The sequence below is a fragment of the Hemiscyllium ocellatum genome, chromosome 20 (genome assembly GCF_020745735.1).
Source record: "Hemiscyllium ocellatum isolate sHemOce1 chromosome 20, sHemOce1.pat.X.cur, whole genome shotgun sequence".
NCBI lineage: Eukaryota > Metazoa > Chordata > Chondrichthyes > Orectolobiformes > Hemiscylliidae > Hemiscyllium > Hemiscyllium ocellatum.
The window spans coordinates 33,752,081-33,768,908 of NC_083420.1; the positions used below are offsets into that span (position 1 = coordinate 33,752,081).

The 16,828-nt window shown below is 39.7% G+C and overlaps 1 protein-coding gene across 1 annotated transcript in view; it reads right to left on the reverse strand.

The window, feature by feature from the left end:
- LOC132825446 (3-phosphoinositide-dependent protein kinase 1-like) overlaps window positions 1-16,828 on the reverse strand; it is an 80,043-nt gene that overhangs the window by 41,455 nt on the left and 21,760 nt on the right. The gene's annotated exons all lie outside the window — the stretch shown is intronic.

Below are 16,828 nucleotides of genomic sequence, written 5' to 3' on the forward strand. Positions count from 1 at the left end.
CACTCCTATCATTTCATTCTCCCGGATGTACAGTCCTCTGCAAGATCCAGATTTCATCTGAAGCTGGAACTCCAGCGTTGTGGAAACACATCTCAGTGATTCAGAAGTTTTGGGTTTTCACAATCCGTGCTTTTAAAAAACACATTCAAAAGTTGCACCTGCCTTGCTGCTGTTCTCCCAAACTCTCACAATAACAATTCAGAAGAGTAAAGGGGCAAGTCTGAGCATTTTTAAAAAGAAGCAGACTGTAAAAGACCCAAAACCTCTCAACTCTCACTTCCACATCAATGAAGGTTCAGCTTGAACAGGAATAAAAGTCTGGGAGAAGGAAGTGATATGAAGATAGGGAAAAGAATAGGTAAGAGCTGGGATAAAAGGTTCTTTTTCAGAATGGCAGCCGGTGACTAGCAGTGTCCCGCAGGGTTCAGTGTTGGGGCCACAGCTATTTGCATTATATATTAATGATTTGGATGAGGGGACTGGGGCATTCTAGCGAAGTTTGCCGATGATACGAAGTTAGGTGGACAGGCAGGTAGTACTGAGGAAGTGGGGAGGCTACAGAAGGATCTAGACAGGTTGGGAGAGTGGTCCAGGAAATGGCTGATGGAATTTAACGTGAGCAAATGCGAGGTCTTGCACTTTGGCAAAAAGAATAAAAGCATAGACTACTTTCTAAATGGTGAGAAAATTAGTAAAGCCAAAGTACAAAGGGATCTGGGAGTGCTAGTCGAGGATTCTCTAAAGGTAAACATGCAGGTTGAGTCCGTGATTAAGAAAGCGAATGCAATGTTGTCTCTTATCTCAAGAGGGTTGGAATATAAAAGCAGAGATGTGCTACTGAGACTTTATAAAGCTCTGGTTAGGCCCCATTTGGTGTACTGTGTCCAGTTTTGGTCCCCACACCTCAGAAAGGACATACTGCCACTGGAACATGTCCAGCGGAGATTCACACGGATGATCCCTGGAATGGCAGGTCTAACATATGAGGAACGGCTGAGGATCCTGGGATTGTATTCGTTGGAGTTTAGAAGATTAAGAGGAGACTTAATAGAGACGTACAAGATAATACATGGCTTGGAAAGGGTGGACGCTAGGAAATTGTTTCCATTAGGCGAGGAAACTAGGACCTGTGGACACAGCCTTAGAATTAGAGGGGGTCAATTCTGAACAGAAATGCGGAGACATTTCTTCAGCCAGAGGGTGGTGGACCTGTGGAATTCATTACCACGGAGTGCAGTGGAGGCCGGGACGCTAAATGTCTTCAAGGCCGAGATTGATAGATTCTTGTTGTCTCGAGGAATTAAGGGCTACGGGGAGAACGCTGGTAAGTGGAGTTGAAATGCCCATCAGCCATGATTGAATGGTGGAGTGGACTCGATGGGCCGAATGGCCTTACTTCCACTCCTATGTCTTATGGTCTTAAGATTGCACCCTGAAGTCAGGAGTGAGGAAAGGCAACAACTATGCAGTTAAGGAGAAAAGACTACACTGTGGGTTTAGAGAGTAGAATACATGCTGATCAAGTCATTTAGGAAATGACATTAAAATAAATCTCATCATGCTTAATTAGATTACATGCTTAATTATTTTATGTTAACGCCAGTTGACCAATGTTAAAAAAGGCAACGTTAAACAAAGACAGCTTGATCTGCATCATTATTGATTTGCACAAAATTGACTTCTTTCAGCCACCAGGAGGAACTCCTGAGGACTTTTTTCAAAAACCAGAAAAGATGGCAGTTGAATCAATTTCAATTTGTGAATTTCTTTCCCATAAACAGCTGTGTAAGCACCTGATGGTTCAGTTTAGAATGAAATGCGCACCCAACCACGGCAAGTGGGATTGAATTATACCAAGCCTAAGGATCCAAAACTTCAATTATGACCAGAAAACTGCAAATGATGAATTCACATGTGCAAAACAAAAGAGCACAGCAGAGCAAGGATATTAAATATTCATGTACATTAATATCCTGTTCTGCATGGTTTCATACAGTATCAGATTAAAAGTAAAATTTTAAAAACTGCTCTAAACACTAAAAACTTTACACTTTTCAAGCGTTTCATCAATATGCACAGTTGTTCTTTTTAAAAAAAAAGTCCTGTGGACTTTCTACTAAATAAAAATAACATCTGGTACTTTCCCAGTAAGTGTCTTCAGTTACCATTTTAGCCTTAGAAAATATACAAAAGCCACAAAACTTTGTAGGTTACTTCCCAAGACTTACTGAAGTTGACAAGTCTAGCAAAATCAAGACAATTACTCATACCTCAGAACACTGATACTTAAAACGCATTTTACGGTAATTTGCTAATTAGCCAGAAACGAAAATGCTCAAACGAAAAACAATTACTACTACTCGGTTACAGAGCACACATTAATTACAACACTTAAGTGATCTTTCTCAGGAACACAAACAAAAGTAATTCAATACCTTATACCTGCTCCACACAAGATCACTGCTCAATTGTACTACAACACCATTTAATTGCCTGTTCCCCTTATATAGGTATTTTCTGATTTCACTACCAAATGATATGAATAATTTTAAGATTATGCCCCCCTTGTCCATCAGAATTTAACATTCCAAATGGTAATATTATTTTGCATGGTATTCTACCCAGAGCAGCCATGCGTTTTCTGAGAAACGATGTACAGAATTGAAGACTTTTCTAGATGGGGTCAGGTCAAGGCTCTTGTTCCTTCATTAGGCAGTACCAGAAGTGATTTGAATATCTTGCCTGCCATGTACAGATTTTCCTTGTATTTATATAGTACTTCTTCACACTTGACATATTGACATGATGCCCGATAAACAGCAATGGGGTTGATGAACAGTTACTTTATCTGGTGACAAGAGAACTCCCTTACCTTCCCAACCTCCACTTTAAAATCTATGTCTTGACATCCCAAATGGTGTCTCAGTGTCACACCTCACCTGGCAAAATATCCATAATCTCAAATCCATAAACTGAAGCTTGCATACACCCAGCATTCTGATAGGCCTGCCTGACCAATTCAAATAGGTTGGATCACTTCCAATTCCCTCTTCACCAAAGCTGTTCACAACCATATCTTAGGTGAGTGATCTAAAATTATGGAATACAAAAACCTGACCTCAGTGTAAGAATCCACACCCATGCTCATTAATCACTTTAGTTTCTAGCCCTTTTGCATTAGGGTCAAAATTGTCTTAACTTCAAGTTTCTTTTTTTCTGCTACAGCTCCATAGACCACATGCCAATATTTAAAAGTTGTAGTTTTTACAGCACCCCATATAACTTCTCACTTCATAACCAAAACTCAGTTATTTATATAACACTGCTGTTTGTAAGGGTTTGTTGTGTGTAAATGGGTGGTGACGTTTCTTACAACATTGATGATACTTCAAAACAAATGCTTAGAGTCATACAGTGTGGAAACAGGTCCCTTAATTAGCCGTGATGTGCTCCAGAATATCCTGACATGAAGAAAGGCTAAATCTAAATTGTTGCATGAGTCATGTAGAATTCTTTGACTTTATTATAGGTTCTTACTGTTGAGTTCAAAAACCACTTCAGTCTGAAATGTGTGTGAGTGCGCGAGAGCGGGGTCGCACACAGAGAGAGGGAAAGAAGAGAGAGGAAGAGTGTGTCTTCGTGAATGTTAGAGAGAGAGGCACACACAGTCGGGGGGGGGGGAAGACAGAAAGAAAGAAAGAGAGAGAGACAGAGAGAGAGACAGAGAGAGAGAGAAAGAAAGGAAAGAAAGAGAGAGAGAGGAGAAAGAGAGAGAGAGAAAACAGAAACCATTACTTGTCTGCATATTAGTCTCACTGTTATACCCCATAACTTGCTGACAGAAATACGGTCTTCCTGACTGACTCAGTGAAACCTCCACCCAACGCTATTTTTGTTAGCTTTTGATATTTTAAAAATATGGGGTTTTCTCTTCCCATTCATTATAGTCACATCTCAATGAAAATACACTCTACTGTTACAAAGTTGAAGCTTTGAAATCAAGCTCTCTTCAAATATTGTACAAATTTCAATATCTTGAAACCACCTTACTGAAATCAACAGAATGGAGGAAAGAGAATGGAGCTTGAAGAACATCTCATAGCTGGTAATCAGTGATCAATCTGTTATAGTTTGAAAGAACCTATGTTCCTGATAAAACATTTCTCAATGCAATCAATTATACAGTCAAGTGGTATAACATATGCTCCAAAAAATGAGGAATTTAGGTTTGAGTAAGTAAGGGATCATTCACATTTTAATGCAAATTCTCCACCACCCCATCCCAAACATTTCCCTCCTCAGTTCCATTATTGCTGGACACCCATTGCTAAATGGTGACAACACAATTAATACTACTTCATACCTTCTCTATGAGCCATTATAGAGTGTTAGCAGGCTATTAAATGGTGAAGATGGCCAGAGCAAAGGCCAATTTTGACCTCATCAAATATCTTAACATGCTCACTTGCGCAGCAGTCACCAAAAATGAGGGAAAGTTAGCTTATTCTCCCTTCTTACCTAAACTGGAGCACTGCTATTGTGAGCCCAATTGATCAAAGAAAGCAGGCCAAGGATCAAACAGCTTTTTCTGACAGCAAGCATTGCAGCGATTCAGAGAATGCACAATCCACTAATTAACTGAAGATAGGAAATTCTAAGTCTGGTTATAACAGAAGTGCAATATCTAATGAGACTTAAATGAAGTACCAATATTCAGAATTAACACTAAAAAAAACATTAACTGTAGTAACCATATTTAGTAACCCTTACTGACTGACAGAAAGTGAGGACTGCAGATGCTGGAGATCAGAGTCGCAAAGTGTGGCATTGAAAAGCACAGCAGGTCAGGCAGCACCGAGGAGCAAGGGGAAAATAAAATCGACATTTCGGGCATAAGCCCTTCATCAGGAATGTACAAGTCAGCCCAATCCTGATGAAGGGCTTAGGCCTGAAATGTCGGTTTTCCTGCTCCTAGGATGCTGATGTCCAGTTATAGTCTGATGGCAAATAAAACATCATGGAATAAAAGTGGAACACGTGAACTCTCAAACATAGAAGGCCATTCTCCCTTCACACCAATTTCTTTAGTGTTAACACATTTACATGTGACTCCAGATCTACAGAAGTATGGTCGACTCTCAACTGCCCTCTGGGCAATTAGAGTTGGGCAATAAATGCCACATCCTCAATGATTAAAATAACCAAAAATCACAGCATCTGTCTTCCACAAATCCTGAACAGGCTCTCAAATGAAAAGGTTTTGCTAAAATATAGGTAGGCCTTTGCCATTCATGGTTTCATCTTTTCAGAAGGTTGATTTCCGTGGATCTCTCCCTGTCAATCCTGAACTGCCCTTACACATTTAACACAAATTTATCGCATCCAGTCCATTATGTCTGTCAACTACTTTTTCTTCTGCTTCTTTTAATATATAAACGTCTATAATAAGCTGATGTCTACCATCTGCTCTCATGATATAGCTGAAATGTTTATCTTTCTCTGTTTGATACGGTTTCTTTTTTCTAGCATTTTGTTTATTTTTATGTAATAAACATCGTATGTTTCCACATGTATGGGTACATCTCATTAATTGCTTGTTTGTCGTCTATGGCACTTAGGCAAAAACAATCAAATGTAGAACCTCAGCATCCTTTTCTCAAGATGCAATTTCTTTAATGTTAACACATCCTTCATTTCAACAAAACTGATGTTGGCGATCTCAATTTTTGATTTGATCCCATACTCTCACAATCTGTTACATTTACCCATGAAATGGGAACATTTTTGCTTATTCCAGAACTTTTTCACTTGGTTTAATTTTCCCTTCGAGGGTTAAGTCTCTTTTGATCTTCTTCACATTCATTCTAAAGTACTGTCCACAGTCCTTGATTTTATTTTATTTACCAGATCTCCCAGTGGCCCTTTTAACTCTGGAATTATTGCCTTGTCATCTCAAATTGCTGACATTCAATTCATCAATATTGTAAACTTGCAGATCTGTCTTTGAAGATAGCTGTAGTATCCGGGATGGGACAGAGTGCTCACTCAATGCACTCCTTTTTTGAGTGAAAAGCTGACTGATAAGCCCTACCAAGTCTCATCACTCATGATTTATTAATATAGGTTCTGAACTACTCTTATTATTTGTCAATTTCTAGCCATTTTAGGCATTCCATTTTCTGGTAGTAGATGCCATCAAATGCCTTTACGTTGTCTAAAAGGCATACAGGATTTTGCACTTCCAGATTTCTTTAAGTGACTCTCAAGTGAAAGATACCCTCGCTTTCCCTTTTTTGGTCTACATCCTGACTACTGTCCACTTCTACTTGTGCGGACCGGCCATTCCTTTCCAAAACAGTTGTCATGATTATTTTCATCACATGCCTCATTATTCTTTACCCTCAACACTTTAGGCTTTTTGTTTTCTTTGGAAAGTCAACAGACACTGACTACATAAAGTCCTCAAGTAAGAATCCTGATCTGTAAAATTTGTAGTAGAGGAATAGCATATTCAACATTAACATTCACAACTCTTAGGTATTCTGCTGGCCATTCAATTTGCAGGTGTTTTTCTTGCTTTAACTTTTTTCCCTCTGAATTGACTTCTGCCTCTACCACATCTGGACCTTCACTTCCCTCACAGGATATCAATTCAATTCAGTTTATCACCATACAGCTCGTTGATATATTCCATCCATTGTTTCTCTACACTTTTTTTTTGGCTGGGTAAAGCACAGCTGTGCATTTCCAAAAATTTACCTGTACTTCCACAATGTCATATACTATATCCATTGCACCCGATGTGGTCTCCTCTACATCAGGGAGACAGGGCACCAACTTGCAGATCATTTCAGAGAATATCTCTGGCTTACCCACGCCAACAAACCCCAATGCCTTGTCGCTGAACATTAACTCCCCCTCCCACTCCACCATGGACATGCAGGTCCTGGGCCTCCTCCATCACCAAATCCCAACGACCTAACGCCTCAAGGAAAAATGCCTCATCTTCTATCTTCTACCTGCAACCACAAGGAATTATAATATGGATTTCACCAGTTTCCCTATTTCCCCTCTCCCATACCTTATGGCAGTCCCAACCTTCCTTCAGTTCAACCAGTCCGTGCAGAGTTGTATCGGTTTCTGTGCTGTATGACTCAAGTGTTTCTCCTATATAAATCAATGTTAAAGTCAGAGTAAGATTCCAGAGAACAATTTTTGCCAGAAAAACCAATGTAAAATTTGAAATACTGTATTATGATTCTACAGCACTGCATACTCCTAGTTGAAGTAACTTGTAAAACAAAAAAAAGTGAAGACAACAGTTTTTTGCTAAAAGTCTTTATAGAAATTTTTAAAATTCATTCCCAGGATGTGGATGTCACTGGCCAGGACAGTATTCATTGCTCACTCCTAATTTGCCAGAGGGCATTGAAAGTCAACCACATTGACAGAACTAAATTTACAGTAAAAGGTACAGAACAGGTTCCCTAACTAATGTACCTGTATAGGCACAGTGCAGTACAGCGGAGAATTATTTTATAAGACACAGCAGTTCTACTAGAATAGGTACAGACAGAAATTTTAAGAAAAATGTAAAATGAAGTTTATTTCAGTATCTGAGCAGAGAACTGTTTTATTCCTTCAAAGAACTCAAATTGGATAATAGGATTTCTTTTTCATGAACCATATTAACTTTTCCTAATTTTTTTTTAAAAACAGCCCAGCTAAGTTTAAGGATTAATTTAACTACATCCCATGACAGATTTAATGCTAACTAGCTTATGCTTTCTACTTTTCTTCACGCCGTAACTAGAGGGGTTATTTACATTTGTTACTTTCCATCTGATGAACTTCTTAAATCTAGGAAATTTTAGAAAATGATTATTAATGCACCTATTACTTCATTAATCTTCGCATTCAAGACCCTAAGATGGAGACTTGACACTCTGTAGTTCCATCAGTTTGCTTTGAACTGCTTTCCAGTGATTTGTAATTTCACTACACTCTATCCCTTCCACCTCCTGACATAGAGATACTTTACTGTTACATTTTGGGTCACTAGCGGAAGCACTGTATTTTACCATAGTCTGCACCCTCTTGACCTAGCATCTTCAGCATATATCCCTCAGACTTGTGAGCCAGATTTGGTTCATTAAGAGTGGAGAAGAGCATAACAAACCAAGTTAAAAATGAGGCACTGACCTAGTGAGATAATAGAGAATGAACACATGCTAAACAGTGGAAGCAAAGTGCTTTGGACAGCTAAATAATCTCCAATCAAACAGCTCAAAGTTCGGCAAGCCTGCCACATTCAGTTGTGAATGGTGTTATACTAGGTAAAAAATTAAACCAAGATTAACGACTTCTTTAGAGACATGTTGGTTTCACAGTTTAGCAAGTGTTCACTCTTCATGTAGTGAAGCAATCCACACATACGTCAAGGAAGACATGTATAATGTTAAGGCTTGTGCTAATAAAGGGTGAGTAATGTACAAGCCACAAACCTGTCAAGCAATAATCAACTCCAACAACACTCCAATGACTGATATTCAGGGACAATAAAATGGTCAAACACCTCACTATCAACATTGAGGAGTCACCATTGGTTAGAAAATTAACTGGATCAGCCACACAGACAGACATGGGGGAGACAGGAATGGCAAATGTGAGTGAGAGGGACACACGTCAAACAGTAACAGTTGATCTGAAATGGAGAGAAATTTTGAAATTAAACAATTGAGAACAATTCTAATTAATTTCAAAATGCTCTTGTCTTGCCTAGTGACATTGAGACTATATAAAGCACGTCTAGACAGCCTGAAGTTCGCTCACAAACAGATCCCACCAACTTGCTGGTTAGACTTTTTTTTACCCAATCAACCTTTACAGAGCTGTTGTTACATACTACTGGCATAGATAGGATTTGAACCCAGGACTCCTGGTCCAGAGACAGTGACGCTACTATTGCTCCACAAGACAGCACATCTTTCTCAAGTTTCACCACCGACCATGGTGGGATCTGAACACTTTCAAACATTTCTCTGGAGTTTGGGATTACTACCTGGTGGAATTATCATGATGCCAATACCTTTTTACCAACATAGTTAAGATCCTTGCTCCCATAACTCTACAGGTCTATTGTTGATCCCATTACACTCAGCAATGCACAAAGGCATTTTTAAAGAAGATGTGTAACTAGAATTGTGACTTTTCATATTTGCTGCTTTGTTATTGAGCAATTAAACATTTCAAAAACAAATCCATCCAGTTGAAACCTGTTGTATGTTTTGTAATCAATGAAACAACTTGATTGACTTGACTGAGCAATTTAAACAAATATGGGACAGGCAATAAGGAATGATCAGAATAAAGGGAAATTGAGGAACACCTTCATGTTTCTTATATTGATTAGTATTTCAAATTCTCCTGTGTCCTCTAAAAACTGGAAAAAGCTTTTTTTGACAAATAACTGGCAGCTTTGCTCCAAAGCTTTGGAATTTTCACAAGTTGTTTTGTGAAATTATTAAATAAATTGTAATAATCTACATCAGCTTAGTTCTCCATTGCTAGACAGGAAATTATAAGTAGACAGCTTTTTAGATTAGATTAGATTACTTAGTGTGGAAACAGGCCCTTCGGCCCAACAAGTCCACACCGACCTGCCGAAGTGCAATCCACCCACATATTTACCCCTTACCTAACACTACGGGCAATTTGGCATGGCCAATTCACCTGACCCGCACATCTTTGGACTGTGGGAGGAAACCGGAGCACCCGGAGGAAACCCACACAGACACGGGGAGAACGTGCAAACTTCACAAAGTCAGTCGCCTGAGGCGGGAATTGAACCCGGGTCTCTGGCGCTGAGGCAGCAGTGCTAACCACTGTGCCATCGTGCCGCCCACTTTATGTACGTACTTTTTGGATGCCTCTAGAATCCTGTATGGGGAGTCCTTGTGGTGGGTGGCATGGTGGCACAGTGGTTAGCACTGCTGCCTCACAGCTCCAGAGACCCGGGTTCAATTCCCGCCTCAGGCAACTGTCTGTGTGGGTTTCCTCCGGGTGTTCCGGTTTCCTCCCACAGTCCAAAAATGTGCAGGTTAGGTGAATTGGCCATGCTAAATTGCCCATAGTGTTAGGTGAAAGGGTAAACGTAGGGGAAAGAGTCTGGGTGGGTTGCTCTTCAGAGGGTCGGTGTGGACTTGTTGGGCCGAAAGGCCTGTTTCCACACTGTAAGTAAACTAATCTAAAACTAAACTAAGGCTCCCTTTCTGTAATGGATTTTTCACTTAAAATGGTTTATGTCTAAAGTACCATTTGTCTACTTACTTGTCTCAAGGACCATTTCCTTTTTAACATCCCTTACGTTCTGGTCATGTTTTGCATCATTGCATCTTTCAAGTCATTGTGCCTCTTGCATCATGAGGAAACTGCCATTAAGTCAGCGAGACCCTCCTATTTAAGTTAGTATCCTTGTGTCTGTGTGCTGCAGTCAAATATCAACTCACTTGTCCAGATTAAAATGTTGGTTATAACTAACCACTGACAATCACCTTAAAAAAGAAAATAGTAGACCACAGCTACTCAAGGTCACCGATATTCAATAACACCTCAGCTGATCTTCTCAATTGCAATGTGGAAAATGCAATTCCAAAGACTTGACCTTGAACTACTTCATCACGGTTCACAGCCCTAAAATGTAGAATTCCTAAATTTCAGGCTGTAAAAGATCAATTTTGTTCAAATTGTACAACGCTAGTTTTATAATGAAATCCTGAGAATAACCTAAACAATATTTCACCATATTTACTGTAATACTGGAAATCTTCTTTCAGGATTAGATTAGATTACTTCGAGTGGAAACAGACCCTCCGAAGAGCAACCCACCCAGATCCATTCCCCTACATTTATCCCTTCATCTAACACTACGGGCAATTTAGCATGGCCAATTCGCCTAACCTGCACAATTTTGGACTGTGGGAGGAAACCAGAGCACCCGGAGGAAACCTCACGGGGAGAATGTGCAAACTCCACACAGACAGTTGCCTGAAACGGGAATTGAACCAGAGTCTCTGGCTCTGTGAGGCAGCAGTGCTAACCAGTGTGCCACCGCGCCGCCCAGGATTGAACAGACTCAAACTTCAAAAATGACCACTTGTACGAGAAGAGTCAGAATTTAAAAGAAACTCTATACATAAAAGATTGCAAGTGCACAGAATGATTCATCACAGAGTCGTTACAGTAAGGGTAAACGTATATTTTAAGAGAAATTTAAATCTTTGAAATGAGGGACATCCCTTGAAGAAAGACAACAGGCTAGGCCTGTAGTCTCTGGATTTTAAAAGAGTCAGAGGTGATTTAATTGAAACGTGAAAAGATCCTGTGGGGCTTCACTGATGGATATTGAAAGCGTGTTCCCTCTTGTGGGAGAATCTAGAACTAGGAGTAATAGTTTCAAAACAAGAGTGCCCATTTAAAACAGATAAGCATTTTTTTTCTCCCATGGTCAAGTGCCTTTGGAATTCCCTTCCTCAAAATGCAGAACATTTAAATATTCTTAAGGCTGAAGTATATAGATTCTTGATTATCAATGAGATGAAAAAATTATCAGGGATATGCAGCAATGTACAGTTGAGGTTAATATAAATCAGCTACTGAATAACAAATTAGGCTCAAAGGGCTGAGAGGCCATCTTTGTTCTTTGTTTGTACGTAAGTTCAGAGGCAAAGTGTTAATGGAGCAGACAGTAAAATTAGTTTTCAATACTGTACCACAGTTATCAGACATGATTAGCCAAATGACCTTCTGAACTTCAAACCTCAATGGATCAATGTGAACTATTTTTAATCTGAATATTGGAGGAGGACTGAGCGGTGCAGTGATATGGATTTGGCAATGTTTATATAGGTGTCTTCAAGCAAATCAGGGTAATGAAGAATATTCCTAGATGTTGGTCTAGTGAGATCAGCAGGTTTACAATGAAGTAACCAAACTTTCAGACCCGACCCTTCCCAAGCTAGCAGTTGAGGGCAGAAAAAGGTCCTGGCTGTTATTTTTCAACTTAGAGTTGAAAAACTAATTAACACATTTTATATACAAAGAACAATATAGCACAGGAACAGGCCCTTCAACCCTCCAAGTCTATGTTGACACATTTTGCCCTTCCATACAAAACAGTCTTCACTTACAGGATCCATACACCTCTATTCCCTTCCTGTTCATGTATTTGTCTAGGTACTTCTTGAATGCTGCTATTGTATCTGCTTCCAACATCTCCTCTGGCAGCGTATTCCAGGTACTGACAGTGTATGAAAAACATACTTACGACACCTTTTAAAAACTCCCCCCCACCCCCCGCACATCTTGAACCTGTGTCCAATAGTAATTGACCCCTCCATCCTGGGTAACAGCATCTAACTTTCCACTCTATGCCATTCACAATCTTATAAACTTCTACCAGTTCACCTCTCAATTCCCCATAACAGGCAACATCCTGGTAAACCTTTTCTGTATCTTATCCAAAGCATCCACATACTGCTGGTAGTATGGTGACCAAAACTATATGCAAAATTCCAGTGTGGCCTGGCTATACTTCCATAAGGTTGCAGCATAACCTGTCTATCCTTATACTCAAAGCCCCTTTCAATGAAGGCAAGCATGCCATAGGCCTTTTTTCACTACCTTATCTACCTGTGCTGCCACCGCCAGTAATCTTTGGACCTGCACACTCAAGTCGCTCTCCATATCAATACTCCTAAGGGTTCTGCTATTCACTGTATAATTTCCACCTGCACTTGACCTTCCAAAAATGCATCACCTCACATTTGTCCAGATTAAACTCCAACTGTCATTTTTCTGCCCATGCCTCCAACCAATCTAGACCCTGCTGTACCCTCTGACAATCCGCCTAACTACCCAGGACTCCACCAAACGTTGTATCTTTTGCAAGCTTACTAATTAGACCAGCCACACTTTCCTCCAAATCATTTATGTAGAACAGAAGTCCCAGCACTGATCCCTGTGGAATACCACTAGTCATAAACCTCCAACCTGAAAAGCATCCTTCCAACGCTACCCTCCATCTCCTATGATTAAACCAGTTCTGTATCCATCTTGCCAGCTCACCCCATTACCATGTACCAGTCTGCCATGAAGGACAACATCAACCTCTTTTCCCTCAATCATTTTCATCACCTCCTCAAAACACTTGAGCGAATTAGTGAGACGTGACCACCCCACACTAAAACATGCTGTCTATCGTTAACAAGATCATTTGCTTCTAAATGCATATAGATCTTGTCCCTGAGAATCTTTTCCAATAATTTCCCTACTACTGACTTGAGGCTCACAGGTTTGTAATTTCCTGGATTGTCCCTGTTACCCTTCTTAAACAAAGGGACAACACTGGTTATTCTCCAGTCCTCTGGGACCTTACCCGAGGATATAAAGGTGTCTGTCAATGCTCCAGCAATTTGTTCTCTTGCCTCCCTCAATATTCTGGGATAGATCCCATCAGGACCCCGGATTTATCCGCCTTAATATTTTTTAAGATGTGCAATATCTTTTCCTTTTCAATATTAACTTGGATTAGAAATTCGACATTCCCTTCCCTGAGGTCATCCTCCACCAATTTCTTCTCTTTGATGAATAATTACGCAAAATATTCATTTGTACATTGGATAGGGTGGCATGGTGGCTGAGTGGTTAGCACTACTGCCTCACAGGCATCAGGGACCCAGGTTTGATTCCAACCTTGGGCGACTGTCATGTGAAGTTTGCACATTCTCCACATGTCTGCATGGGTTTCCTCCGGGTGCTCTCATTTCCTCCCACAATCCACTGATGTGCAGGTTAGGTGATTTGGCCATGCTAAATTGTCCATAGCGTTCAGGGATGTGTAGGTTAAGTGCATTAGTCGTGGGAAATGTAGAGTAATAGGGTAGGGAAATGGGTCTAGGTGGGATACTCTTCAGAGGGTCAGTGTGGACTTGGGCCGAATGGCCTGTTTCCACATAGTAGGGATTCTATGATCCTTGAAGAGGGGAGAAGAAAAGAGGGATGTTCAGGTAGATGGAGATATTTCCAAAGCTCAGTGCTAAATCAGCTGAAGGCAGGGTCACCAGTGAAAGAGCGATTGAAATCAGAGAACTTCAACAAATCAAAGAAACACAGATGTCTCAGAATTGCAAGAGTGGAAGAAATTAAAAAGATAGACAGGAAAATCTATAGAAGGATTTGAAAACAAGAACAAGAATTTATTTTGAAAAGACATTGTGCAAATGGGAACAAATGTAGAACAGCAGGCACATTGGTGATAAGTGCACATGTATTGGTGCAAGTTAGGACTTGAAGAGCTGAGTTTTGGATGGTCTTAAGTTACAAATAGTAGCATGTCAGAGGCTGGTCATTAAATTCTAGACCTATAATGCACATGCTTGATTAGAGCTAAATGTTCTTCTCCAACAGTGCCACTTAACAGCAAATTGGAAGTAAACAAGCTTCAACAGCTTTGAACTCGATAGACAATACTTAGTATGGAAATAAATACAGTATTTATTTCATAACCAAGGAAGTCACGAGCTCTCAATCTTCCTGATGAGTCACAGTCTGAGTTCCAGTTCCTCAAGTGTTTTATTTATACAGCAAAAGCGAAACAAAAAACATGTTTGGAAGGAGTAATTTTTCAAAATATAGAAGACAATTCAAAACTCCTTTGTAGATCATAATACAAGGCCCCCTCAGCAGAAACAAATGTTTGTCATTGCAAAAATCTCAGAGCAGCAAAAAATAGAAATATTTTCACCAAACTTTTAAATATATTGAAGGTTAAGTTCATGTGCCCTTTGATCACTTCCTTAACCATATAACTACTACACATTAAGAAAAAAATTCAATCTTTGATCTGAAGTGATCTGACTGAACTAGAATTGGCTTTGGTACCTCCAAGCTCCTGCTTACTACCTTAACTATTCAAACCCAAAACTTCTTAACAATATGCCAACTCAACGCTGAAGAACCACCACTGGAGGGCAAGCACCATCTGTACAACCACAGCCAGAGGAAATGAACATCTTCAAAACTGCTTGTTTTCCAACATTGATTCTGCTTTACTTTAAGTTGCTTAATTTGGTAGATTTTTATATCAATTACATTGTTTGATTTTATTTTTGATTTTTGCTTAAGAAAAATTCTGTACTGCCATTCAACAATTAAAACAGTCCCATATGTCAAGTTTCTTTTAACGATTAGATTTTCACAAATTTTCCAAATTGGAGTTGCACAAAACCTAGGCCCTATGATGTTATTATAAAACTCTGTAAACAGCCATTCAAAAACCCCATATAATTGGAGAATAAACTCCTGTCAGGTATCTTGCATGAGAAAGCTCCCGATTAGAAATGCCCTTCCTGCAACACTAATAATGCCAGGTTCATAAATATATTGCACAAGTAACTCCGTTGCCACAGCAGTGTTGACACTAGTTTATTCACATAACAGCTCCCATGCAAATGTTCAAATGATACACCATCTTAAGCATGTGAATGTTATCTACACCTGTGAATTATGTGGTATGTAGTCCTTTAAAGCCACAAATCTGATCACCAAACAGAATTTCACAACACCACTAATTAATTCAAGTAATGCACCAAGTATAAAATGCTTTGAAATTTTAGGGTTTAGATTAGAAGCACCTGGGAAATCACCAACCGCCTCTCCTTTTAAAGATTGCATATATCACTGTTAAAAATCCAAAGCAATATGGACTAGATAGCATACATCACTATATAAAAAGTAATACATTATTAATTTCAGACCAAAACATACACACTTGTCGTCAAATTCAATTGATTCAACAGCTGCATGTGCTCCCACCATTCAAAATGGATCTGCAAGTGTCTTGGTATACAGGACAAACTGCTCTCCAAGGACAAGGCACTGACGGAATTGCATTGTTGAGATCAACAGTACAAAAAATATATATTGTTGCAATTTACTGAAAGACTGGAAAGGTTGGACAGACTGGGCTGTTCCAATTACATTTAATTCTGAATGGTCTTGACAATATGGATGTGGAAGGGATGTTTTCTCTTCTGGTTGAATTCAAAATGGTAAAACACGCCTAGAAATTAGCAATACATTTTTAGGATAAACAAAAAAGTCACCATTCCTGGCACCATTTCAGGTACCCAGGTCCAAAATCATGGGTACAAAAATGTCTGGGTTAGGTGAATTGGCCATGCTAAATTGCCTGTACTGTTAGGTGAAGGGGTAAATGTTGGGGAATGGGTCTGGGTGGGTTGCGCTTCGGCGGGTCGGTGTGGACTTGTTGGGCCGAAGGGCCTGTTTCCACACTAAGTAATCCAATCTAAAATTGATAACATAAAGTTAGAAGTTCAACATTACAGTCCTTTTTTAGCCATGGGCATGCAGATGCTCCACACTTGGCTTTACTTAAGAGGGCTTGCACGCCCTGGGCATGCACTCATTTAAGTTACCAACTCCTCGCTGACTGCTAGAATCCCATCTGGGCTCACCAGCCACCTCACTGCCAACTGCGAGAGTTCATTATTTAAGGCAGAGATAGATAGATACCTTTGCCTAACAAGAATTTAAGGTTAACGAGCATAGATGGGAATGTAGAATTCAAAACACAAGCAGATCAGATTATTGACTAGCGGAACAGGTTTGTGGGCCACGTTTTTGCTTCTATGGCCTATTTTTGTTTCTAATTTGTATACTTGTGAAAATCTCAAATTCACACAACCAGTCTGTTCATGGGGTCTCATTTGCCAGATTAGACTAGCCATTATTTGGCCATCTTGCCCAT